Source organism: Mesoplodon mirus (assembly GCF_964341445.2).
Source record: "Mesoplodon mirus genome assembly, chromosome: 4".
In the NCBI taxonomy this organism is placed as follows: Eukaryota; Metazoa; Chordata; class Mammalia; order Artiodactyla; family Ziphiidae; genus Mesoplodon; species Mesoplodon mirus.
Genome location: NC_138979.1, coordinates 89,377,327 through 89,403,667, shown reverse-complemented (window position 1 = coordinate 89,403,667; position 26,341 = coordinate 89,377,327).

Genomic DNA, 26,341 nt, shown 5'->3' with positions numbered 1-26,341 from the left:
GCAGAGAGTAGCCCCGAGCATTGCTAGGCATTGGGAACATCCGAAGTCACCCAGGTAGGCCTGCTGAGGGCAGTTCGGGGTTTGTGCCGTTCACCACATGCAGCACACACTGCATCCAAAAGTTTCATCGCAGAAGGCCGAACTGTGTTCCACGGGTCTCCCTTGGATTGTCAGAGAAGATAGGTGTATGTGCTGGGTGATCCAGTTGGTAATTGAGAAGCCTGGCAGAGGGCAGTCTTTTCCCCATTTGAAAGGTCGATAGTGGCGGCCTCAAGGCTGACTGAAAGACACTGCCCTTACCCGTCTTCTAGTCACCTCCAGGAGTGCCTCAGTGAAGACAGTGAGTTTTCTCCTACGAATCCAGGTGGTCTCCAGTGCCTTGCTGGGAGCTCATCCCACGCTTGCCCTAGCTAAAGTGTGAAGTCAAAGTGACCCCTAGCCTCAAGGGAAGCGCGAGCGCTTCCTATCAGCCAAGTTGGGTGGGCAGCCACCTCCATGAACCCTGACGCCATAGAGTGCTTTAACTCCTCTGCGGCTTTGCGTAGGCCTAAGAGAGTCGCGTGTGAATTCCTTCTGAGGGAGAGCATGTGCGCTGGGAGTCCCCGTTTTGTTTTCCGAGCCACACAACACAGGACAGACTGCTGGGGTCAGCTCTTGCTACGCAGAGCGAAGGGCAGTGAACTGCTTCTCGCTTGCAGAGCTTGATGTCTACGGCTGTAAGGCAGCCCCGGGACAAAGTTTTGGCCAGTATTACATTCAGCGTGGCTCTCCCTCTGTGGAGGCCCTCCGAACGGCACTGAGAGAATCCCTGAGCCTAAAGTGCATCCTGGCAACCCTTAACCTGTCATCTCACTATTGTGACGCAAGGTACACTGCAGGTGCAGCCTGACAGAAAGTACAGAAAAGCCGGTACGACTCTGAGGCATTTGGACGAGGCAAGGTCCCCTCGGCCTGACTAAGTCATTAAGCGGGTGCTGCTCCTCGTGGCACGCAGAACACCCCCCGTCCAACGAAGTGGGATCCTAGAAAGGCCCAGTGTTGCTGAAAGTCTCCAGGTGTCAGTCAGCGAGTGCTGGCAAATGCGTCGTGGGCTCAAGTTGGCACTGGGAGGATGTGGGAGAAGCCCGACTTTCCCCCTTTGGAAAGCCACTTCGTTGCAGCTTCCAAGCCGCCTGCTACTATTCACTCCACAGATTCCTCTGAGGAGCGGTGAGTTTTTCCAAAAGAAACCAGGTGCTTGCGATTCCTTCCGGGGAGCTCACCCCCAGGAGCATACTGTAGCTAAGGTGCCCACTAAATGTGACCTCTAGTCTCGAGGTAAGGTGCACATTTTCCCATTCCCAGAGATAGGGGCGCCCCGGTTTCCAGGAGGTCTTAGTCAGTGGACGGCTTTAGCTTTAGTATGCCTCACAGCGCTCAAGACTCTCACGTGGGCACTTCTTTCCAAGGAAGTACACTGCGTACCCAAAGCCTTCTGAGCACAAGCAAGGGATACACAGCTCTGGGCACATCCCTCCCTATGCAGTTGGAAGGGCCGGGAACTAAGGTGTTCTCTGAGGCGAGCGTCCCACAGCTTTGAAACAGCCCCAGGAACGCGGTTCTTGGCAGGGTTTCGTTCCCTGCGGGTCTGCCACGTTGAGGAAAACTAAGCGGCCCTGAAAGAAACCACCGGGGCTCCAATTCGGTTTGGGGACTCCTGCTCGACGTCTCTCTAGGTGATGCGGAAACTGGACTTTAGGTCCAGCCCGAAGTAATGCAGAGAGTAGCCCCGAGCATTGCTAGGCATTGGGAACATCCGAAGTCACCCAGGTAGGCCTGCTGAGGGCAGTTCGGGGTTTGTGCCGTTCACCACATGCAGCACACACTGCATCCAAAAGTTTCATCGCAGAAGGCCGAACTGTGTTCCACGGGTCTCCCTTGGATGGTCAGAGAAGATAGGTGTATGTGCTGGGTGATCCAGTTGGTAATTGAGAAGCCTGGCAGAGGGCAGTCTTTTCCCCATTTGAAAGGTCGATAGTGGCGGCCTCAAGGCTGACTGAAAGACACTGCCCTTACCCGTCTTCTAGTCACCTCCAGGAGTGCCTCAGTGAAGACAGTGAGTTTTCTCCTACGAATCCAGGTGGTCTCCAGTGCCTTGCTGGGAGCTCATCCCACGCTTGCCCTAGCTAAAGTGTGAAGTCAAAGTGACCCCTAGCCTCAAGGGAAGCGCGAGCGCTTCCTATCAGCCAAGTTGGGTGGGCAGCCACCTCCATGAACCCTGACGCCATAGAGTGCTTTAACTCCTCTGCGGCTTTGCGTAGGCCTAAGAGAGTCGCGTGTGAATTCCTTCTGAGGGAGAGCATGTGCGCTGGGAGTCCCCGTTTTGTTTTCCGAGCCACACAACACAGGACAGACTGCTGGGGTCAGCTCTTGCTACGCAGAGCGAAGGGCAGTGAACTGCTTCTCGCTTGCAGAGCTTGATGTCTACGGCTGTAAGGCAGCCCCGGGACAAAGTTTTGGCCAGTATTACATTCAGCGTGGCTCTCCCTCTGTGGAGGCCCTCCGAACGGCACTGAGAGAATCCCTGAGCCTAAAGTGCATCCTGGCAACCCTTAACCTGTCATCTCACTATTGTGACGCAAGGTACACTGCAGGTGCAGCCTGACAGAAAGTACAGAAAAGCCGGTACGACTCTGAGGCATTTGGACGAGGCAAGGTCCCCTCGGCCTGACTAAGTCATTAAGCGGGTGCTGCTCCTCGTGGCACGCAGAACACCCCCCGTCCAACGAAGTGGGATCCTAGAAAGGCCCAGTGTTGCTGAAAGTCTCCAGGTGTCAGTCAGCGAGTGCTGGCAAATGCGTCGTGGGCTCAAGTTGGCACTGGGAGGATGTGGGAGAAGCCCGACTTTCCCCCTTTGGAAAGCCACTTCGTTGCAGCTTCCAAGCCGCCTGCTACTATTCACTCCACAGATTCCTCTGAGGAGCGGTGACTTTTTCCAAAAGAAACCAGGTGCTTGCGATTCCTTCCGGGGAGCTCACCCCCAGGAGCATACTGTAGCTAAGGTGCCCACTAAATGTGACCTCTAGTCTCGAGGTAAGGTGCACATTTTCCCATTCCCAGAGATAGGGGCGCCCCGGTTTCCAGGAGGTCTTAGTCAGTGGACGGCTTTAGCTTTAGTATGCCTCACAGCGCTCAAGACTCTCACGTGGGCACTTCTTTCCAAGGAAGTACACTGCGTACCCAAAGCCTTCTGAGCACAAGCAAGGGATACACAGCTCTGGGCACATCCCTCCCTATGCAGTTGGAAGGGCCGGGAACTAAGGTGTTCTCTGAGGCGAGCGTCCCACAGCTTTGAAACAGCCCCAGGAACGCGGTTCTTGGCAGGGTTTCGTTCCCTGCGGGTCTGCCACGTTGAGGAAAACTAAGCGGCCCTGAAAGAAACCACCGGGGCTCCAATTCGGTTTGGGGACTCCTGCTCGACGTCTCTCTAGGTGATGCGGAAACTGGACTTTAGGTCCAGCCCGAAGTAATGCAGAGAGTAGCCCCGAGCATTGCTAGGCATTGGGAACATCCGAAGTCACCCAGGTAGGCCTGCTGAGGGCAGTTCGGGGTTTGTGCCGTTCACCACATGCAGCACACACTGCATCCAAAAGTTTCATCGCAGAAGGCCGAACTGTGTTCCACGGGTCTCCCTTGGATTGTCAGAGAAGATAGGTGTATGTGCTGGGTGATCCAGTTGGTAATTGAGAAGCCTGGCAGAGGGCAGTCTTTTCCCCATTTGAAAGGTCGATAGTGGCGGCCTCAAGGCTGACTGAAAGACACTGCCCTTACCCGTCTTCTAGTCACCTCCAGGAGTGCCTCAGTGAAGACAGTGAGTTTTCTCCTACGAATCCAGGTGGTCTCCAGTGCCTTGCTGGGAGCTCATCCCACGCTTGCCCTAGCTAAAGTGTGAAGTCAAAGTGACCCCTAGCCTCAAGGGAAGCGCGAGCGCTTCCTATCAGCCAAGTTGGGTGGGCAGCCACCTCCATGAACCCTGACGCCATAGAGTGCTTTAACTCCTCTGCGGCTTTGCGTAGGCCTAAGAGAGTCGCGTGTGAATTCCTTCTGAGGGAGAGCATGTGCGCTGGGAGTCCCCGTTTTGTTTTCCGAGCCACACAACACAGGACAGACTGCTGGGGTCAGCTCTTGCTACGCAGAGCGAAGGGCAGTGAACTGCTTCTCGCTTGCAGAGCTTGATGTCTACGGCTGTAAGGCAGCCCCGGGACAAAGTTTTGGCCAGTATTACATTCAGCGTGGCTCTCCCTCTGTGGAGGCCCTCCGAACGGCACTGAGAGAATCCCTGAGCCTAAAGTGCATCCTGGCAACCCTTAACCTGTCATCTCACTATTGTGACGCAAGGTACACTGCAGGTGCAGCCTGACAGAAAGTACAGAAAAGCCGGTACGACTCTGAGGCATTTGGACGAGGCAAGGTCCCCTCGGCCTGACTAAGTCATTAAGCGGGTGCTGCTCCTCGTGGCACGCAGAACACCCCCCGTCCAACGAAGTGGGATCCTAGAAAGGCCCAGTGTTGCTGAAAGTCTCCAGGTGTCAGTCAGCGAGTGCTGGCAAATGCGTCGTGGGCTCAAGTTGGCACTGGGAGGATGTGGGAGAAGCCCGACTTTCCCCCTTTGGAAAGCCACTTCGTTGCAGCTTCCAAGCCGCCTGCTACTATTCACTCCACAGATTCCTCTGAGGAGCGGTGACTTTTTCCAAAAGAAACCAGGTGCTTGCGATTCCTTCCGGGGAGCTCACCCCCAGGAGCATACTGTAGCTAAGGTGCCCACTAAATGTGACCTCTAGTCTCGAGGTAAGGTGCACATTTTCCCATTCCCAGAGATAGGGGCGCCCCGGTTTCCAGGAGGTCTTAGTCAGTGGACGGCTTTAGCTTTAGTATGCCTCACAGCGCTCAAGACTCTCACGTGGGCACTTCTTTCCAAGGAAGTACACTGCGTACCCAAAGCCTTCTGAGCACAAGCAAGGGATACACAGCTCTGGGCACATCCCTCCCTATGCAGTTGGAAGGGCCGGGAACTAAGGTGTTCTCTGAGGCGAGCGTCCCACAGCTTTGAAACAGCCCCAGGAACGCGGTTCTTGGCAGGGTTTCGTTCCCTGCGGGTCTGCCACGTTGAGGAAAACTAAGCGGCCCTGAAAGAAACCACCGGGGCTCCAATTCGGTTTGGGGACTCCTGCTCGACGTCTCTCTAGGTGATGCGGAAACTGGACTTTAGGTCCAGCCCGAAGTAATGCAGAGAGTAGCCCCGAGCATTGCTAGGCATTGGGAACATCCGAAGTCACCCAGGTAGGCCTGCTGAGGGCAGTTCGGGGTTTGTGCCGTTCACCACATGCAGCACACACTGCATCCAAAAGTTTCATCGCAGAAGGCCGAACTGTGTTCCACGGGTCTCCCTTGGATTGTCAGAGAAGATAGGTGTATGTGCTGGGTGATCCAGTTGGTAATTGAGAAGCCTGGCAGAGGGCAGTCTTTTCCCCATTTGAAAGGTCGATAGTGGCGGCCTCAAGGCTGACTGAAAGACACTGCCCTTACCCGTCTTCTAGTCACCTCCAGGAGTGCCTCAGTGAAGACAGTGAGTTTTCTCCTACGAATCCAGGTGGTCTCCAGTGCCTTGCTGGGAGCTCATCCCACGCTTGCCCTAGCTAAAGTGTGAAGTCAAAGTGACCCCTAGCCTCAAGGGAAGCGCGAGCGCTTCCTATCAGCCAAGTTGGGTGGGCAGCCACCTCCATGAACCCTGACGCCATAGAGTGCTTTAACTCCTCTGCGGCTTTGCGTAGGCCTAAGAGAGTCGCGTGTGAATTCCTTCTGAGGGAGAGCATGTGCGCTGGGAGTCCCCGTTTTGTTTTCCGAGCCACACAACACAGGACAGACTGCTGGGGTCAGCTCTTGCTACGCAGAGCGAAGGGCAGTGAACTGCTTCTCGCTTGCAGAGCTTGATGTCTACGGCTGTAAGGCAGCCCCGGGACAAAGTTTTGGCCAGTATTACATTCAGCGTGGCTCTCCCTCTGTGGAGGCCCTCCGAACGGCACTGAGAGAATCCCTGAGCCTAAAGTGCATCCTGGCAACCCTTAACCTGTCATCTCACTATTGTGACGCAAGGTACACTGCAGGTGCAGCCTGACAGAAAGTACAGAAAAGCCGGTACGACTCTGAGGCATTTGGACGAGGCAAGGTCCCCTCGGCCTGACTAAGTCATTAAGCGGGTGCTGCTCCTCGTGGCACGCAGAACACCCCCCGTCCAACGAAGTGGGATCCTAGAAAGGCCCAGTGTTGCTGAAAGTCTCCAGGTGTCAGTCAGCGAGTGCTGGCAAATGCGTCGTGGGCTCAAGTTGGCACTGGGAGGATGTGGGAGAAGCCCGACTTTCCCCCTTTGGAAAGCCACTTCGTTGCAGCTTCCAAGCCGCCTGCTACTATTCACTCCACAGATTCCTCTGAGGAGCGGTGAGTTTTTCCAAAAGAAACCAGGTGCTTGCGATTCCTTCCGGGGAGCTCACCCCCAGGAGCATACTGTAGCTAAGGTGCCCACTAAATGTGACCTCTAGTCTCGAGGTAAGGTGCACATTTTCCCATTCCCAGAGATAGGGGCGCCCCGGTTTCCAGGAGGTCTTAGTCAGTGGACGGCTTTAGCTTTAGTATGCCTCACAGCGCTCAAGACTCTCACGTGGGCACTTCTTTCCAAGGAAGTACACTGCGTACCCAAAGCCTTCTGAGCACAAGCAAGGGATACACAGCTCTGGGCACATCCCTCCCTATGCAGTTGGAAGGGCCGGGAACTAAGGTGTTCTCTGAGGCGAGCGTCCCACAGCTTTGAAACAGCCCCAGGAACGCGGTTCTTGGCAGGGTTTCGTTCCCTGCGGGTCTGCCACGTTGAGGAAAACTAAGCGGCCCTGAAAGAAACCACCGGGGCTCCAATTCGGTTTGGGGACTCCTGCTCGACGTCTCTCTAGGTGATGCGGAAACTGGACTTTAGGTCCAGCCCGAAGTAATGCAGAGAGTAGCCCCGAGCATTGCTAGGCATTGGGAACATCCGAAGTCACCCAGGTAGGCCTGCTGAGGGCAGTTCGGGGTTTGTGCCGTTCACCACATGCAGCACACACTGCATCCAAAAGTTTCATCGCAGAAGGCCGAACTGTGTTCCACGGGTCTCCCTTGGATGGTCAGAGAAGATAGGTGTATGTGCTGGGTGATCCAGTTGGTAATTGAGAAGCCTGGCAGAGGGCAGTCTTTTCCCCATTTGAAAGGTCGATAGTGGCGGCCTCAAGGCTGACTGAAAGACACTGCCCTTACCCGTCTTCTAGTCACCTCCAGGAGTGCCTCAGTGAAGACAGTGAGTTTTCTCCTACGAATCCAGGTGGTCTCCAGTGCCTTGCTGGGAGCTCATCCCACGCTTGCCCTAGCTAAAGTGTGAAGTCAAAGTGACCCCTAGCCTCAAGGGAAGCGCGAGCGCTTCCTATCAGCCAAGTTGGGTGGGCAGCCACCTCCATGAACCCTGACGCCATAGAGTGCTTTAACTCCTCTGCGGCTTTGCGTAGGCCTAAGAGAGTCGCGTGTGAATTCCTTCTGAGGGAGAGCATGTGCGCTGGGAGTCCCCGTTTTCTTTTCCGAGCCACACAACACAGGACAGACTGCTGGGGTCAGCTCTTGCTACGCAGAGCGAAGGGCAGTGAACTGCTTCTCGCTTGCAGAGCTTGATGTCTACAGCTGTAAGGCAGCCCCGGGACAAAGTTTTGGCCAGTATTACATTCAGCGTGGCTCTCCCTCTGTGGAGGCCCTCCGAACGGCACTGAGAGAATCCCTGAGCCTAAAGTGCATCCTGGCAACCCTTAACCTGTCATCTCACTATTGTGACGCAAGGTACACTGCAGGTGCAGCCTGACAGAAAGTACAGAAAAGCCGGTACGACTCTGAGGCATTTGGACGAGGCAAGGTCCCCTCGGCCTGACTAAGTCATTAAGCGGGTGCTGCTCCTCGTGGCACGCAGAACACCCCCCGTCCAACGAAGTGGGATCCTAGAAAGGCCCAGTGTTGCTGAAAGTCTCCAGGTGTCAGTCAGCGAGTGCTGGCAAATGCGTCGTGGGCTCAAGTTGGCACTGGGAGGATGTGGGAGAAGCCCGACTTTCCCCCTTTGGAAAGCCACTTCGTTGCAGCTTCCAAGCCGCCTGCTACTATTCACTCCACAGATTCCTCTGAGGAGCGGTGAGTTTTTCCAAAAGAAACCAGGTGCTTGCGATTCCTTCCGGGGAGCTCACCCCCAGGAGCATACTGTAGCTAAGGTGCCCACTAAATGTGACCTCTAGTCTCGAGGTAAGGTGCACATTTTCCCATTCCCAGAGATAGGGGCGCCCCGGTTTCCAGGAGGTCTTAGTCAGTGGACGGCTTTAGCTTTAGTATGCCTCACAGCGCTCAAGACTCTCACGTGGGCACTTCTTTCCAAGGAAGTACACTGCGTACCCAAAGCCTTCTGAGCACAAGCAAGGGATACACAGCTCTGGGCACATCCCTCCCTATGCAGTTGGAAGGGCCGGGAACTAAGGTGTTCTCTGAGGCGAGCGTCCCACAGCTTTGAAACAGCCCCAGGAACGCGGTTCTTGGCAGGGTTTCGTTCCCTGCGGGTCTGCCACGTTGAGGAAAACTAAGCGGCCCTGAAAGAAACCACCGGGGCTCCAATTCGGTTTGGGGACTCCTGCTCGACGTCTCTCTAGGTGATGCGGAAACTGGACTTTAGGTCCAGCCCGAAGTAATGCAGAGAGTAGCCCCGAGCATTGCTAGGCATTGGGAACATCCGAAGTCACCCAGGTAGGCCTGCTGAGGGCAGTTCGGGGTTTGTGCCGTTCACCACATGCAGCACACACTGCATCCAAAAGTTTCATCGCAGAAGGCCGAACTGTGTTCCACGGGTCTCCCTTGGATTGTCAGAGAAGATAGGTGTATGTGCTGGGTGATCCAGTTGGTAATTGAGAAGCCTGGCAGAGGGCAGTCTTTTCCCCATTTGAAAGGTCGATAGTGGCGGCCTCAAGGCTGACTGAAAGACACTGCCCTTACCCGTCTTCTAGTCACCTCCAGGAGTGCCTCAGTGAAGACAGTGAGTTTTCTCCTACGAATCCAGGTGGTCTCCAGTGCCTTGCTGGGAGCTCATCCCACGCTTGCCCTAGCTAAAGTGTGAAGTCAAAGTGACCCCTAGCCTCAAGGGAAGCGCGAGCGCTTCCTATCAGCCAAGTTGGGTGGGCAGCCACCTCCATGAACCCTGACGCCATAGAGTGCTTTAACTCCTCTGCGGCTTTGCGTAGGCCTAAGAGAGTCGCGTGTGAATTCCTTCTGAGGGAGAGCATGTGCGCTGGGAGTCCCCGTTTTGTTTTCCGAGCCACACAACACAGGACAGACTGCTGGGGTCAGCTCTTGCTACGCAGAGCGAAGGGCAGTGAACTGCTTCTCGCTTGCAGAGCTTGATGTCTACGGCTCTAAGGCAGCCCCGGGACCAAGTTTTGGCCAGTATTACATTCAGCGTGGCTCTCCCTCTGTGGAGGCCCTCCGAACGGCACTGAGAGAATCCCTGAGCCTAAAGTGCATCCTGGCAACCCTTAACCTGTCATCTCACTATTGTGACGCAAGGTACACTGCAGGTGCAGCCTGACAGAAAGTACAGAAAAGCCGGTACGACTCTGAGGCATTTGGACGAGGCAAGGTCCCCTCGGCCTGACTAAGTCATTAAGCGGGTGCTGCTCCTCGTGGCACGCAGAACACCCCCCGTCCAACGAAGTGGGATCCTAGAAAGGCCCAGTGTTGCTGAAAGTCTCCAGGTGTCAGTCAGCGAGTGCTGGCAAATGCGTCGTGGGCTCAAGTTGGCACTGGGAGGATGTGGGAGAAGCCCGACTTTCCCCTTTGGAAAGCCACTTCGTTGCAGCTTCCAAGCCGCCTGCTACTATTCACTCCACAGATTCCTCTGAGGAGCGGTGACTTTTTCCAAAAGAAACCAGGTGCTTGCGATTCCTTCCGGGGAGCTCACCCCCAGGAGCATACTGTAGCTAAGGTGCCCACTAAATGTGACCTCTAGTCTCGAGGTAAGGTGCACATTTTCCCATTCCCAGAGATAGGGGCGCCCCGGTTTCCAGGAGGTCTTAGTCAGTGGACGGCTTTAGCTTTAGTATGCCTCACAGCGCTCAAGACTCTCACGTGGGCACTTCTTTCCAAGGAAGTACACTGCGTACCCAAAGCCTTCTGAGCACAAGCAAGGGATACACAGCTCTGGGCACATCCCTCCCTATGCAGTTGGAAGGGCCGGGAACTAAGGTGTTCTCTGAGGCGAGCGTCCCACAGCTTTGAAACAGCCCCAGGAACGCGGTTCTTGGCAGGGTTTCGTTCCCTGCGGGTCTGCCACGTTGAGGAAAACTAAGCGGCCCTGAAAGAAACCACCGGGGCTCCAATTCGGTTTGGGGACTCCTGCTCGACGTCTCTCTAGGTGATGCGGAAACTGGACTTTAGGTCCAGCCCGAAGTAATGCAGAGAGTAGCCCCGAGCATTGCTAGGCATTGGGAACATCCGAAGTCACCCAGGTAGGCCTGCTGAGGGCAGTTCGGGGTTTGTGCCGTTCACCACATGCAGCACACACTGCATCCAAAAGTTTCATCGCAGAAGGCCGAACTGTGTTCCACGGGTCTCCCTTGGATTGTCAGAGAAGATAGGTGTATGTGCTGGGTGATCCAGTTGGTAATTGAGAAGCCTGGCAGAGGGCAGTCTTTTCCCCATTTGAAAGGTCGATAGTGGCGGCCTCAAGGCTGACTGAAAGACACTGCCCTTACCCGTCTTCTAGTCACCTCCAGGAGTGCCTCAGTGAAGACAGTGAGTTTTCTCCTACGAATCCAGGTGGTCTCCAGTGCCTTGCTGGGAGCTCATCCCACGCTTGCCCTAGCTAAAGTGTGAAGTCAAAGTGACCCCTAGCCTCAAGGGAAGCGCGAGCGCTTCCTATCAGCCAAGTTGGGTGGGCAGCCACCTCCATGAACCCTGACGCCATAGAGTGCTTTAACTCCTCTGCGGCTTTGCGTAGGCCTAAGAGAGTCGCGTGTGAATTCCTTCTGAGGGAGAGCATGTGCGCTGGGAGTCCCCGTTTTGTTTTCCGAGCCACACAACACAGGACAGACTGCTGGGGTCAGCTCTTGCTACGCAGAGCGAAGGGCAGTGAACTGCTTCTCGCTTGCAGAGCTTGATGTCTACGGCTGTAAGGCAGCCCCGGGACAAAGTTTTGGCCAGTATTACATTCAGCGTGGCTCTCCCTCTGTGGAGGCCCTCCGAACGGCACTGAGAGAATCCCTGAGCCTAAAGTGCATCCTGGCAACCCTTAACCTGTCATCTCACTATTGTGACGCAAGGTACACTGCAGGTGCAGCCTGACAGAAAGTACAGAAAAGCCGGTACGACTCTGAGGCATTTGGACGAGGCAAGGTCCCCTCGGCCTGACTAAGTCATTAAGCGGGTGCTGCTCCTCGTGGCACGCAGAACACCCCCCGTCCAACGAAGTGGGATCCTAGAAAGGCCCAGTGTTGCTGAAAGTCTCCAGGTGTCAGTCAGCGAGTGCTGGCAAATGCGTCGTGGGCTCAAGTTGGCACTGGGAGGATGTGGGAGAAGCCCGACTTTCCCCCTTTGGAAAGCCACTTCGTTGCAGCTTCCAAGCCGCCTGCTACTATTCACTCCACAGATTCCTCTGAGGAGCGGTGAGTTTTTCCAAAAGAAACCAGGTGCTTGCGATTCCTTCCGGGGAGCTCACCCCCAGGAGCATACTGTAGCTAAGGTGCCCACTAAATGTGACCTCTAGTCTCGAGGTAAGGTGCACATTTTCCCATTCCCAGAGATAGGGGCGCCCCGGTTTCCAGGAGGTCTTAGTCAGTGGACGGCTTTAGCTTTAGTATGCCTCACAGCGCTCAAGACTCTCACGTGGGCACTTCTTTCCAAGGAAGTACACTGCGTACCCAAAGCCTTCTGAGCACAAGCAAGGGATACACAGCTCTGGGCACATCCCTCCCTATGCAGTTGGAAGGGCCGGGAACTAAGGTGTTCTCTGAGGCGAGCGTCCCACAGCTTTGAAACAGCCCCAGGAACGCGGTTCTTGGCAGGGTTTCGTTCCCTGCGGGTCTGCCACGTTGAGGAAAACTAAGCGGCCCTGAAAGAAACCACCGGGGCTCCAATTCGGTTTGGGGACTCCTGCTCGACGTCTCTCTAGGTGATGCGGAAACTGGACTTTAGGTCCAGCCCGAAGTAATGCAGAGAGTAGCCCCGAGCATTGCTAGGCATTGGGAACATCCGAAGTCACCCAGGTAGGCCTGCTGAGGGCAGTTCGGGGTTTGTGCCGTTCACCACATGCAGCACACACTGCATCCAAAAGTTTCATCGCAGAAGGCCGAACTGTGTTCCACGGGTCTCCCTTGGACGGTCAGAGAAGATAGGTGTATGTGCTGGGTGATCCAGTTGGTAATTGAGAAGCCTGGCAGAGGGCAGTCTTTTCCCCATTTGAAAGGTCGATAGTGGCGGCCTCAAGGCTGACTGAAAGACACTGCCCTTACCCGTCTTCTAGTCACCTCCAGGAGTGCCTCAGTGAAGACAGTGAGTTTTCTCCTACGAATCCAGGTGGTCTCCAGTGCCTTGCTGGGAGCTCATCCCACGCTTGCCCTAGCTAAAGTGTGAAGTCAAAGTGACCCCTAGCCTCAAGGGAAGCGCGAGCGCTTCCTATCAGCCAAGTTGGGTGGGCAGCCACCTCCATGAACCCTGACGCCATAGAGTGCTTTAACTCCTCTGCGGCTTTGCGTAGGCCTAAGAGAGTCGCGTGTGAATTCCTTCTGAGGGAGAGCATGTGCGCTGGGAGTCCCCGTTTTGTTTTCCGAGCCACACAACACAGGACAGACTGCTGGGGTCAGCTCTTGCTACGCAGAGCGAAGGGCAGTGAACTGCTTCTCGCTTGCAGAGCTTGATGTCTACGGCTGTAAGGCAGCCCCGGGACAAAGTTTTGGCCAGTATTACATTCAGCGTGGCTCTCCCTCTGTGGAGGCCCTCCGAACGGCACTGAGAGAATCCCTGAGCCTAAAGTGCATCCTGGCAACCCTTAACCTGTCATCTCACTATTGTGACGCAAGGTACACTGCAGGTGCAGCCTGACAGAAAGTACAGAAAAGCCGGTACGACTCTGAGGCATTTGGACGAGGCAAGGTCCCCTCGGCCTGACTAAGTCATTAAGCGGGTGCTGCTCCTCGTGGCACGCAGAACACCCCCCGTCCAACGAAGTGGGATCCTAGAAAGGCCCAGTGTTGCTGAAAGTCTCCAGGTGTCAGTCAGCGAGTGCTGGCAAATGCGTCGTGGGCTCAAGTTGGCACTGGGAGGATGTGGGAGAAGCCCGACTTTCCCCCTTTGGAAAGCCACTTCGTTGCAGCTTCCAAGCCGCCTGCTACTATTCACTCCACAGATTCCTCTGAGGAGCGGTGACTTTTTCCAAAAGAAACCAGGTGCTTGCGATTCCTTCCGGGGAGCTCACCCCCAGGAGCATACTGTAGCTAAGGTGCCCACTAAATGTGACCTCTAGTCTCGAGGTAAGGTGCACATTTTCCCATTCCCAGAGATAGGGGCGCCCCGGTTTCCAGGAGGTCTTAGTCAGTGGACGGCTTTAGCTTTAGTATGCCTCACAGCGCTCAAGACTCTCACGTGGGCACTTCTTTCCAAGGAAGTACACTGCGTACCCAAAGCCTTCTGAGCACAAGCAAGGGATACACAGCTCTGGGCACATCCCTCCCTATGCAGTTGGAAGGGCCGGGAACTAAGGTGTTCTCTGAGGCGAGCGTCCCACAGCTTTGAAACAGCCCCAGGAACGCGGTTCTTGGCAGGGTTTCGTTCCCTGCGGGTCTGCCACGTTGAGGAAAACTAAGCGGCCCTGAAAGAAACCACCGGGGCTCCAATTCGGTTTGGGGACTCCTGCTCGACGTCTCTCTAGGTGATGCGGAAACTGGACTTTAGGTCCAGCCCGAAGTAATGCAGAGAGTAGCCCCGAGCATTGCTAGGCATTGGGAACATCCGAAGTCACCCAGGTAGGCCTGCTGAGGGCAGTTCGGGGTTTGTGCCGTTCACCACATGCAGCACACACTGCATCCAAAAGTTTCATCGCAGAAGGCCGAACTGTGTTCCACGGGTCTCCCTTGGATTGTCAGAGAAGATAGGTGTATGTGCTGGGTGATCCAGTTGGTAATTGAGAAGCCTGGCAGAGGGCAGTCTTTTCCCCATTTGAAAGGTCGATAGTGGCGGCCTCAAGGCTGACTGAAAGACACTGCCCTTACCCGTCTTCTAGTCACCTCCAGGAGTGCCTCAGTGAAGACAGTGAGTTTTCTCCTACGAATCCAGGTGGTCTCCAGTGCCTTGCTGGGAGCTCATCCCACGCTTGCCCTAGCTAAAGTGTGAAGTCAAAGTGACCCCTAGCCTCAAGGGAAGCGCGAGCGCTTCCTATCAGCCAAGTTGGGTGGGCAGCCACCTCCATGAACCCTGACGCCATAGAGTGCTTTAACTCCTCTGCGGCTTTGCGTAGGCCTAAGAGAGTCGCGTGTGAATTCCTTCTGAGGGAGAGCATGTGCGCTGGGAGTCCCCGTTTTGTTTTCCGAGCCACACAACACAGGACAGACTGCTGGGGTCAGCTCTTGCTACGCAGAGCGAAGGGCAGTGAACTGCTTCTCGCTTGCAGAGCTTGATGTCTACGGCTCTAAGGCAGCCCCGGGACAAAGTTTTGGCCAGTATTACATTCAGCGTGGCTCTCCCTCTGTGGAGGCCCTCCGAACGGCACTGAGAGAATCCCTGAGCCTAAAGTGCATCCTGGCAACCCTTAACCTGTCATCTCACTATTGTGACGCAAGGTACACTGCAGGTGCAGCCTGACAGAAAGTACAGAAAAGCCGGTACGACTCTGAGGCATTTGGACGAGGCAAGGTCCCCTCGGCCTGACTAAGTCATTAAGCGGGTGCTGCTCCTCGTGGCACGCAGAACACCCCCCGTCCAACGAAGTGGGATCCTAGAAAGGCCCAGTGTTGCTGAAAGTCTCCAGGTGTCAGTCAGCGAGTGCTGGCAAATGCGTCGTGGGCTCAAGTTGGCACTGGGAGGATGTGGGAGAAGCCCGACTTTCCCCCTTTGGAAAGCCACTTCGTTGCAGCTTCCAAGCCGCCTGCTACTATTCACTCCACAGATTCCTCTGAGGAGCGGTGAGTTTTTCCAAAAGAAACCAGGTGCTTGCGATTCCTTCCGGGGAGCTCACCCCCAGGAGCATACTGTAGCTAAGGTGCCCACTAAATGTGACCTCTAGTCTCGAGGTAAGGTGCACATTTTCCCATTCCCAGAGATAGGGGCGCCCCGGTTTCCAGGAGGTCTTAGTCAGTGGACGGCTTTAGCTTTAGTATGCCTCACAGCGCTCAAGACTCTCACGTGGGCACTTCTTTCCAAGGAAGTACACTGCGTACCCAAAGCCTTCTGAGCACAAGCAAGGGATACACAGCTCTGGGCACATCCCTCCCTATGCAGTTGGAAGGGCCGGGAACTAAGGTGTTCTCTGAGGCGAGCGTCCCACAGCTTTGAAACAGCCCCAGGAACGCGGTTCTTGGCAGGGTTTCGTTCCCTGCGGGTCTGCCACGTTGAGGAAAACTAAGCGGCCCTGAAAGAAACCACCGGGGCTCCAATTCGGTTTGGGGACTCCTGCTCGACGTCTCTCTAGGTGATGCGGAAACTGGACTTTAGGTCCAGCCCGAAGTAATGCAGAGAGTAGCCCCGAGCATTGCTAGGCATTGGGAACATCCGAAGTCACCCAGGTAGGCCTGCTGAGGGCAGTTCGGGGTTTGTGCCGTTCACCACATGCAGCACACACTGCATCCAAAAGTTTCATCGCAGAAGGCCGAACTGTGTTCCACGGGTCTCCCTTGGATTGTCAGAGAAGATAGGTGTATGTGCTGGGTGATCCAGTTGGTAATTGAGAAGCCTGGCAGAGGGCAGTCTTTTCCCCATTTGAAAGGTCGATAGTGGCGGCCTCAAGGCTGACTGAAAGACACTGCCCTTACCCGTCTTCTAGTCACCTCCAGGAGTGCCTCAGTGAAGACAGTGAGTTTTCTCCTACGAATCCAGGTGGTCTCCAGTGCCTTGCTGGGAGCTCATCCCACGCTTGCCCTAGCTAAAGTGTGAAGTCAAAGTGACCCCTAGCCTCAAGGGAAGCGCGAGCGCTTCCTATCAGCCAAGTTGGGTGGGCAGCCACCTCCATGAACCCTGACGCCATAGAGTGCTTTAACTCCTCTGCGGCTTTGCGTAGGCCTAAGAGAGTCGCGTGTGAATTCCTTCTGAGGGAGAGCATGTGCGCTGGGAGTCCCCGTTTTGTTTTCCGAGCCACACAACACAGGACAGACTGCTGGGGTCAGCTCTTGCTACGCAGAGCGAAGGGCAGTGAACTGCTTCTCGCTTGCAGAGCTTGATGTCTACGGCTGTAAGGCAGCCCCGGGACAAAGTTTTGGCCAGTATTACATTCAGCGTGGCTCTCCCTCTGTGGAGGCCCTCCGAACGGCACTGAGAGAATCCCTGAGCCTAAAGTGCATCCTGGCAACCCTTAACCTGTCATCTCACTATTGTGACGCAAGGTACACTGCAGGTGCAGCCTGACAGAAAGTACAGAAAAGCCGGTACGACTCTGAGGCATTTGGACGAGGCAAGGTCCCCTCGGCCTGACTAAGTCATTAAGCGGGTGCTGCTCCTCGTGGCACGCAGAACACCCCCCGTCCAACGAAGTGGGATCCTAGAAAGGCCCAGTGTTGCTGAAAGTCTCCAGGTGTCAGTCAGCGAGTGCTGGCAAATGCGTCGTGGGCTCAAGTTGGCACTGGGAGGATGTGGGAGAAGCCCGACTTTCCCCCTTTGGAAAGCCACTTCGTTGCAGCTTCCAAGCCGCCTGCTACTATTCACTCCACAGATTCCTCTGAGGAGCGGTGAGTTTTTCCAAAAGAAACCAGGTGCTTGCGATTCCTTCCGGGGAGCTCACCCCCAGGAGCATACTGTAGCTAAGGTGCCCACTAAATGTGACCTCTAGTCTCGAGGTAAGGTGCACATTTTCCCATTCCCAGAGATAGGGGCGCCCCGGTTTCCAGGAGGTCTTAGTCAGTGGACGGCTTTAGCTTTAGTATGCCTCACAGCGCTCAAGACTCTCACGTGGGCACTTCTTTCCAAGGAAGTACACTGCGTACCCAAAGCCTTCTGAGCACAAGCAAGGGATACACAGCTCTGGGCACATCCCTCCCTATGCAGTTGGAAGGGCCGGGAACTAAGGTGTTCTCTGAGGCGAGCGTCCCACAGCTTTGAAACAGCCCCAGGAACGCGGTTCTTGGCAGGGTTTCGTTCCCTGCGGGTCTGCCACGTTGAGGAAAACTAAGCGGCCCTGAAAGAAACCACCGGGGCTCCAATTCGGTTTGGGGACTCCTGCTCGACGTCTCTCTAGGTGATGCGGAAACTGGACTTTAGGTCCAGCCCGAAGTAATGCAGAGAGTAGCCCCGAGCATTGCTAGGCATTGGGAACATCCGAAGTCACCCAGGTAGGCCTGCTGAGGGCAGTTCGGGGTTTGTGCCGTTCACCACATGCAGCACACACTGCATCCAAAAGTTTCATCGCAGAAGGCCGAACTGTGTTCCACGGGTCTCCCTTGGATGGTCAGAGAAGATAGGTGTATGTGCTGGGTGATCCAGTTGGTAATTGAGAAGCCTGGCAGAGGGCAGTCTTTTCCCCATTTGAAAGGTCGATAGTGGCGGCCTCAAGGCTGACTGAAAGACACTGCCCTTACCCGTCTTCTAGTCACCTCCAGGAGTGCCTCAGTGAAGACAGTGAGTTTTCTCCTACGAATCCAGGTGGTCTCCAGTGCCTTGCTGGGAGCTCATCCCACGCTTGCCCTAGCTAAAGTGTGAAGTCAAAGTGACCCCTAGCCTCAAGGGAAGCGCGAGCGCTTCCTATCAGCCAAGTTGGGTGGGCAGCCACCTCCATGAACCCTGACGCCATAGAGTGCTTTAACTCCTCTGCGGCTTTGCGTAGGCCTAAGAGAGTCGCGTGTGAATTCCTTCTGAGGGAGAGCATGTGCGCTGGGAGTCCCCGTTTTGTTTTCCGAGCCACACAACACAGGACAGACTGCTGGGGTCAGCTCTTGCTACGCAGAGCGAAGGGCAGTGAACTGCTTCTCGCTTGCAGAGCTTGATGTCTACGGCTGTAAGGCAGCCCCGGGACAAAGTTTTGGCCAGTATTACATTCAGCGTGGCTCTCCCTCTGTGGAGGCCCTCCGAACGGCACTGAGAGAATCCCTGAGCCTAAAGTGCATCCTGGCAACCCTTAACCTGTCATCTCACTATTGTGACGCAAGGTACACTGCAGGTGCAGCCTGACAGAAAGTACAGAAAAGCCGGTACGACTCTGAGGCATTTGGACGAGGCAAGGTCCCCTCGGCCTGACTAAGTCATTAAGCGGGTGCTGCTCCTCGTGGCACGCAGAACACCCCCCGTCCAACGAAGTGGGATCCTAGAAAGGCCCAGTGTTGCTGAAAGTCTCCAGGTGTCAGTCAGCGAGTGCTGGCAAATGCGTCGTGGGCTCAAGTTGGCACTGGGAGGATGTGGGAGAAGCCCGACTTTCCCCCTTTGGAAAGCCACTTCGTTGCAGCTTCCAAGCCGCCTGCTACTATTCACTCCACAGATTCCTCTGAGGAGCGGTGAGTTTTTCCAAAAGAAACCAGGTGCTTGCGATTCCTTCCGGGGAGCTCACCCCCAGGAGCATACTGTAGCTAAGGTGCCCACTAAATGTGACCTCTAGTCTCGAGGTAAGGTGCACATTTTCCCATTCCCAGAGATAGGGGCGCCCCGGTTTCCAGGAGGTCTTAGTCAGTGGACGGCTTTAGCTTTAGTATGCCTCACAGCGCTCAAGACTCTCACGTGGGCACTTCTTTCCAAGGAAGTACACTGCGTACCCAAAGCCTTCTGAGCACAAGCAAGGGATACACAGCTCTGGGCACATCCCTCCCTATGCAGTTGGAAGGGCCGGGAACTAAGGTGTTCTCTGAGGCGAGCGTCCCACAGCTTTGAAACAGCCCCAGGAACGCGGTTCTTGGCAGGGTTTCGTTCCCTGCGGGTCTGCCACGTTGAGGAAAACTAAGCGGCCCTGAAAGAAACCACCGGGGCTCCAATTCGGTTTGGGGACTCCTGCTCGACGTCTCTCTAGGTGATGCGGAAACTGGACTTTAGGTCCAGCCCGAAGTAATGCAGAGAGTAGCCCCGAGCATTGCTAGGCATTGGGAACATCCGAAGTCACCCAGGTAGGCCTGCTGAGGGCAGTTCGGGGTTTGTGCCGTTCACCACATGCAGCACACACTGCATCCAAAAGTTTCATCGCAGAAGGCCGAACTGTGTTCCACGGGTCTCCCTTGGATGGTCAGAGAAGATAGGTGTATGTGCTGGGTGATCCAGTTGGTAATTGAGAAGCCTGGCAGAGGGCAGTCTTTTCCCCATTTGAAAGGTCGATAGTGGCGGCCTCAAGGCTGACTGAAAGACACTGCCCTTACCCGTCTTCTAGTCACCTCCAGGAGTGCCTCAGTGAAGACAGTGAGTTTTCTCCTACGAATCCAGGTGGTCTCCAGTGCCTTGCTGGGAGCTCATCCCACGCTTGCCCTAGCTAAAGTGTGAAGTCAAAGTGACCCCTAGCCTCAAGGGAAGCGCGAGCGCTTCCTATCAGCCAAGTTGGGTGGGCAGCCACCTCCATGAACCCTGACGCCATAGAGTGCTTTAACTCCTCTGCGGCTTTGCGTAGGCCTAAGAGAGTCGCGTGTGAATTCCTTCTGAGGGAGAGCATGTGCGCTGGGAGTCCCCGTTTTGTTTTCCGAGCCACACAACACAGGACAGACTGCTGGGGTCAGCTCTTGCTACGCAGAGCGAAGGGCAGTGAACTGCTTCTCGCTTGCAGAGCTTGATGTCTACGGCTGTAAGGCAGCCCCGGGACAAAGTTTTGGCCAGTATTACATTCAGCGTGGCTCTCCCTCTGTGGAGGCCCTCCGAACGGCACTGAGAGAATCCCTGAGCCTAAAGTGCATCCTGGCAACCCTTAACCTGTCATCTCACTATTGTGACGCAAGGTACACTGCAGGTGCAGCCTGACAGAAAGTACAGAAAAGCCGGTACGACTCTGAGGCATTTGGACGAGGCAAGGTCCCCTCGGCCTGACTAAGTCATTAAGCGGGTGCTGCTCCTCGTGGCACGCAGAACACCCCCCGTCCAACGAAGTGGGATCCTAGAAAGGCCCAGTGTTGCTGAAAGTCTCCAGGTGTCAGTCAGCGAGTGCTGGCAAATGCGTCGTGGGCTCAAGTTGGCACTGGGAGGATGTGGGAGAAGCCCGACTTTCCCCCTTTGGAAAGCCACTTCGTTGCAGCTTCCAAGCCGCCTGCTACCATTCACTCCACAGATTCCTCTGAGGAGCGGTGACTTTTTCCAAAAGAAACCAGGTGCTTGCGATTCCTTCCGGGGAGCTCACCCCCAGGAGCATACTGTAGCTAAGGTGCCCACTAAATGTGACCTCTAGTCTCGAGGTAAGGTGCACATTTTCCCATTCCCAGAGATAGGGGCGCCCCGGTTTCCAGGAGGTCTTAGTCAGTGGACGGCTTTAGCTTTAGTATGCCTCACAGCGCTCAAGACTCTCACGTGGGCACTTCTTTCCAAGGAAGTACACTGCGTACCCAAAGCCTTCTGAGCACAAGCAAGGGATACACAGCTCTGGGCACATCCCTCCCTATGCAGTTGGAAGGGCCGGGAACTAAGGTGTTCTCTGAGGCGAGCGTCCCACAGCTTTGAAACAGCCCCAGGAACGCGGTTCTTGGCAGGGTTTCGTTCCCTGCGGGTCTGCCACGTTGAGGAAAACTAAGCGGCCCTGAAAGAAACCACCGGGGCTCCAATTCGGTTTGGGGACTCCTGCTCGACGTCTCTCTAGGTGATGCGGAAACTGGACTTTAGGTCCAGCCCGAAGTAATGCAGAGAGTAGCCCCGAGCATTGCTAGGCATTGGGAACATCCGAAGTCACCCAGGTAGGCCTGCTGAGGGCAGTTCGGGGTTTGTGCCGTTCACCACATGCAGCACACACTGCATCCAAAAGTTTCATCGCAGAAGGCCGAACTGTGTTCCACGGGTCTCCCTTGGATTGTCAGAGAAGATAGGTGTATGTGCTGGGTGATCCAGTTGGTAATTGAGAAGCCTGGCAGAGGGCAGTCTTTTCCCCATTTGAAAGGTCGATAGTGGCGGCCTCAAGGCTGACTGAAAGACACTGCCCTTACCCGTCTTCTAGTCACCTCCAGGAGTGCCTCAGTGAAGACAGTGAGTTTTCTCCTACGAATCCAGGTGGTCTCCAGTGCCTTGCTGGGAGCTCATCCCACGCTTGCCCTAGCTAAAGTGTGAAGTCAAAGTGACCCCTAGCCTCAAGGGAAGCGCGAGCGCTTCCTATCAGCCAAGTTGGGTGGGCAGCCACCTCCATGAACCCTGACGCCATAGAGTGCTTTAACTCCTCTGCGGCTTTGCGTAGGCCTAAGAGAGTCGCGTGTGAATTCCTTCTGAGGGAGAGCATGTGCGCTGGGAGTCCCCGTTTTGTTTTCCGAGCCACACAACACAGGACAGACTGCTGGGGTCAGCTCTTGCTACGCAGAGCGAAGGGCAGTGAACTGCTTCTCGCTTGCAGAGCTTGATGTCTACAGCTGTAAGGCAGCCCCGGGACAAAGTTTTGGCCAGTATTACATTCAGCGTGGCTCTCCCTCTGTGGAGGCCCTCCGAACGGCACTGAGAGAATCCCTGAGCCTAAAGTGCATCCTGGCAACCCTTAACCTGTCATCTCACTATTGTGACGCAAGGTACACTGCAGGTGCAGCCTGACAGAAAGTACAGAAAAGCCGGTACGACTCTGAGGCATTTGGACGAGGCAAGGTCCCCTCGGCCTGACTAAGTCATTAAGCGGGTGCTGCTCCTCGTGGCACGCAGAACACCCCCCGTCCAACGAAGTGGGATCCTAGAAAGGCCCAGTGTTGCTGAAAGTCTCCAGGTGTCAGTCAGCGAGTGCTGGCAAATGCGTCGTGGGCTCAAGTTGGCACTGGGAGGATGTGGGAGAAGCCCGACTTTCCCCCTTTGGAAAGCCACTTCGTTGCAGCTTCCAAGCCGCCTGCTACCATTCACTCCACAGATTCCTCTGAGGAGCGGTGACTTTTTCCAAAAGAAACCAGGTGCTTGCGATTCCTTCCGGGGAGCTCACCCCCAGGAGCATACTGTAGCTAAGGTGCCCACTAAATGGGACCTCTAGTCTCGAGGTAAGGTGCACATTTTCCCATTCCCAGAGATAGGGGCGCCCCGGTTTCCAGGAGGTCTTAGTCAGTGGACGGCTTTAGCTTTAGTATGCCTCACAGCGCTCAAGACTCTCACGTGGGCACTTCTTTCCAAGGAAGTACACTGCGTACCCAAAGCCTTCTGAGCACAAGCAAGGGATACACAGCTCTGGGCACATCCCTCCCTATGCAGTTGGAAGGGCCGGGAACTAAGGTGTTCTCTGAGGCGAGCGTCCCACAGCTTTGAAACAGCCCCAGGAACGCGGTTCTTGGCAGGGTTTCGTTCCCTGCGGGTCTGCCACGTTGAGGAAAACTAAGCGGCCCTGAAAGAAACCACCGGGGCTCCAATTCGGTTTGGGGACTCCTGCTCGACGTCTCTCTAGGTGATGCGGAAACTGGACTTTAGGTCCAGCCCGAAGTAATGCAGAGAGTAACCCCGAGCATTGCTAGGCATTGGGAACATCCGAAGTCACCCAGGTAGGCCTGCTGAGGGCAGTTCGGGGTTTGTGCCGTTCACCACATGCAGCACACACTGCATCCAAAAGTTTCATCGCAGAAGGCCGAACTGTGTTCCACGGGTCTCCCTTGGATTGTCAGAGAAGATAGGTGTATGTGCTGGGTGATCCAGTTGGTAATTGAGAAGCCTGGCAGAGGGCAGTCTTTTCCCCATTTGAAAGGTCGATAGTGGCGGCCTCAAGGCTGACTGAAAGACACTGCCCTTACCCGTCTTCTAGTCACCTCCAGGAGTGCCTCAGTGAAGACAGTGAGTTTTCTCCTACGAATCCAGGTGGTCTCCAGTGCCTTGCTGGGAGCTCATCCCACGCTTGCCCTAGCTAAAGTGTGAAGTCAAAGTGACCCCTAGCCTCAAGGGAAGCGCGAGCGCTTCCTATCAGCCAAGTTGGGTGGGCAGCCACCTCCATGAACCCTGACGCCATAGAGTGCTTTAACTCCTCTGCGGCTTTGCGTAGGCCTAAGAGAGTCGCGTGTGAATTCCTTCTGAGGGAGAGCATGTGCGCTGGGAGTCCCCGTTTTGTTTTCCGAGCCACACAACACAGGACAGACTGCTGGGGTCAGCTCTTGCTACGCAGAGCGAAGGGCAGTGAACTGCTTCTCGCTTGCAGAGCTTGATGTCTACAGCTGTAAGGCAGCCCCGGGACAAAGTTTTGGCCAGTATTACATTCAGCGTGGCTCTCCCTCTGTGGAGGCCCTCCGAACGGCACTGAGAGAATCCCTGAGCCTAAAGTGCATCCTGGCAACCCTTAACCTGTCATCTCACTATTGTGACGCAAGGTACACTGCAGGTGCAGCCTGACAGAAAGTACAGAAAAGCCGGTACGACTCTGAGGCATTTGGACGAGGCAAGGTCCCCTCGGCCTGACTAAGTCATTAAGCGGGTGCTGCTCCTCGTGGCACGCAGAACACCCCCCGTCCAACGAAGTGGGATCCTAGAAAGGCCCAGTGTTGCTGAAAGTCTCCAGGTGTCAGTCAGCGAGTGCTGGCAAATGCGTCGTGGGCTCAAGTTGGCACTGGGAGGATGTGGGAGAAGCCCGACTTTCCCCCTTTGGAAAGCCGCTTCGTTGCAGCTTCCAAGCCGCCTGCTACCATTCACTCCACAGATTCCTCTGAGGAGCGGTGAGTTTTTCCAAAAGAAACCAGGTGCTTGCGATTCCTTCCGGGGAGCTCACCCCCAGGAGCATACTGTAGCTAAGGTGCCCACTAAATGTGACCTCTAGTCTCGAGGTAAGGTGCACATTTTCCCATTCCCAGAGATAGGGGCGCCCCGGTTTCCAGGAGGTCTTAGTCAGTGGACGGCTTTAGCTTTAGTATGCCTCACAGCGCTCAAGACTCTCACGTGGGCACTTCTTTCCAAGGAAGTACACTGCGTACCCAAAGCCTTCTGAGCACAAGCAAGGGATACACAGCTCTGGGCACATCCCTCCCTATGCAGTTGGAAGGGCCGGGAACTAAGGTGTTCTCTGAGGCGAGCGTCCCACAGCTTTGAAACAGCCCCAGGAACGCGGTTCTTGGCAGGGTTTCGTTCCCTGCGGGTCTGCCACGTTGAGGAAAACTAAGCGGCCCTGAAAGAAACCACCGGGGCTCCAATTCGGTTTGGGGACTCCTGCTCGACGTCTCTCTAGGTGATGCGGAAACTGGACTTTAGGTCCAGCCCGAAGTAATGCAGAGAGTAACCCCGAGCATTGCTAGGCATTGGGAACATCCGAAGTCACCCAGGTAGGCCTGCTGAGGGCAGTTCGGGGTTTGTGCCGTTCACCACATGCAGCACACACTGCATCCAAAAGTTTCATCGCAGAAGGCCGAACTGTGTTCCACGGGTCTCCCTTGGATGGTCAGAGAAGATAGGTGTATGTGCTGGGTGATCCAGTTGGTAATTGAGAAGCCTGGCAGAGGGCAGTCTTTTCCCCATTTGAAAGGTCGATAGTGGCGGCCTCAAGGCTGACTGAAAGACACTGCCCTTACCCGTCTTCTAGTCACCTCCAGGAGTGCCTCAGTGAAGACAGTGAGTTTTCTCCTACGAATCCAGGTGGTCTCCAGTGCCTTGCTGGGAGCTCATCCCACGCTTGCCCTAGCTAAAGTGTGAAGTCAAAGTGACCCCTAGCCTCAAGGGAAGCGCGAGCGCTTCCTATCAGCCAAGTTGGGTGGGCAGCCACCTCCATGAACCCTGACGCCATAGAGTGCTTTAACTCCTCTGCGGCTTTGCGTAGGCCTAAGAGAGTCGCGTGTGAATTCCTTCTGAGGGAGAGCATGTGCGCTGGGAGTCCCCGTTTTGTTTTCCGAGCCACACAACACAGGACAGACTGCTGGGGTCAGCTCTTGCTACGCAGAGCGAAGGGCAGTGAACTGCTTCTCGCTTGCAGAGCTTGATGTCTACAGCTGTAAGGCAGCCCCGGGACAAAGTTTTGGCCAGTATTACATTCAGCGTGGCTCTCCCTCTGTGGAGGCCCTCCGAACGGCACTGAGAGAATCCCTGAGCCTAAAGTGCATCCTGGCAACCCTTAACCTGTCATCTCACTATTGTGACGCAAGGTACACTGCAGGTGCAGCCTGACAGAAAGTACAGAAAAGCCGGTACGACTCTGAGGCATTTGGACGAGGCAAGGTCCCCTCGGCCTGACTAAGTCATTAAGCGGGTGCTGCTCCTCGTGGCACGCAGAACACCCCCCGTCCAACGAAGTGGGATCCTAGAAAGGCCCAGTGTTGCTGAAAGTCTCCAGGTGTCAGTCAGCGAGTGCTGGCAAATGCGTCGTGGGCTCAAGTTGGCACTGGGAGGATGTGGGAGAAGCCCGACTTTCCCCCTTTGGAAAGCCGCTTCGTTGCAGCTTCCAAGCCGCCTGCTACCATTCACTCCACAGATTCCTCTGAGGAGCGGTGAGTTTTTCCAAAAGAAACCAGGTGCTTGCGATTCCTTCCGGGGAGCTCACCCCCAGGAGCATACTGTAGCTAAGGTGCCCACTAAATGTGACCTCTAGTCTCGAGGTAAGGTGCACATTTTCCCATTCCCAGAGATAGGGGCGCCCCGGTTTCCAGGAGGTCTTAGTCAGTGGACGGCTTTAGCTTTAGTATGCCTCACAGCGCTCAAGACTCTCACGTGGGCACTTCTTTCCAAGGAAGTACACTGCGTACCCAAAGCCTTCTGAGCACAAGCAAGGGATACACAGCTCTGGGCACATCCCTCCCTATGCAGTTGGAAGGGCCGGGAACTAAGGTGTTCTCTGAGGCGAGCGTCCCACAGCTTTGAAACAGCCCCAGGAACGCGGTTCTTGGCAGGGTTTCGTTCCCTGCGGGTCTGCCACGTTGAGGAAAACTAAGCGGCCCTGAAAGAAACCACCGGGGCTCCAATTCGGTTTGGGGACTCCTGCTCGACGTCTCTCTAGGTGATGCGGAAACTGGACTTTAGGTCCAGCCCGAAGTAATGCAGAGAGTAACCCCGA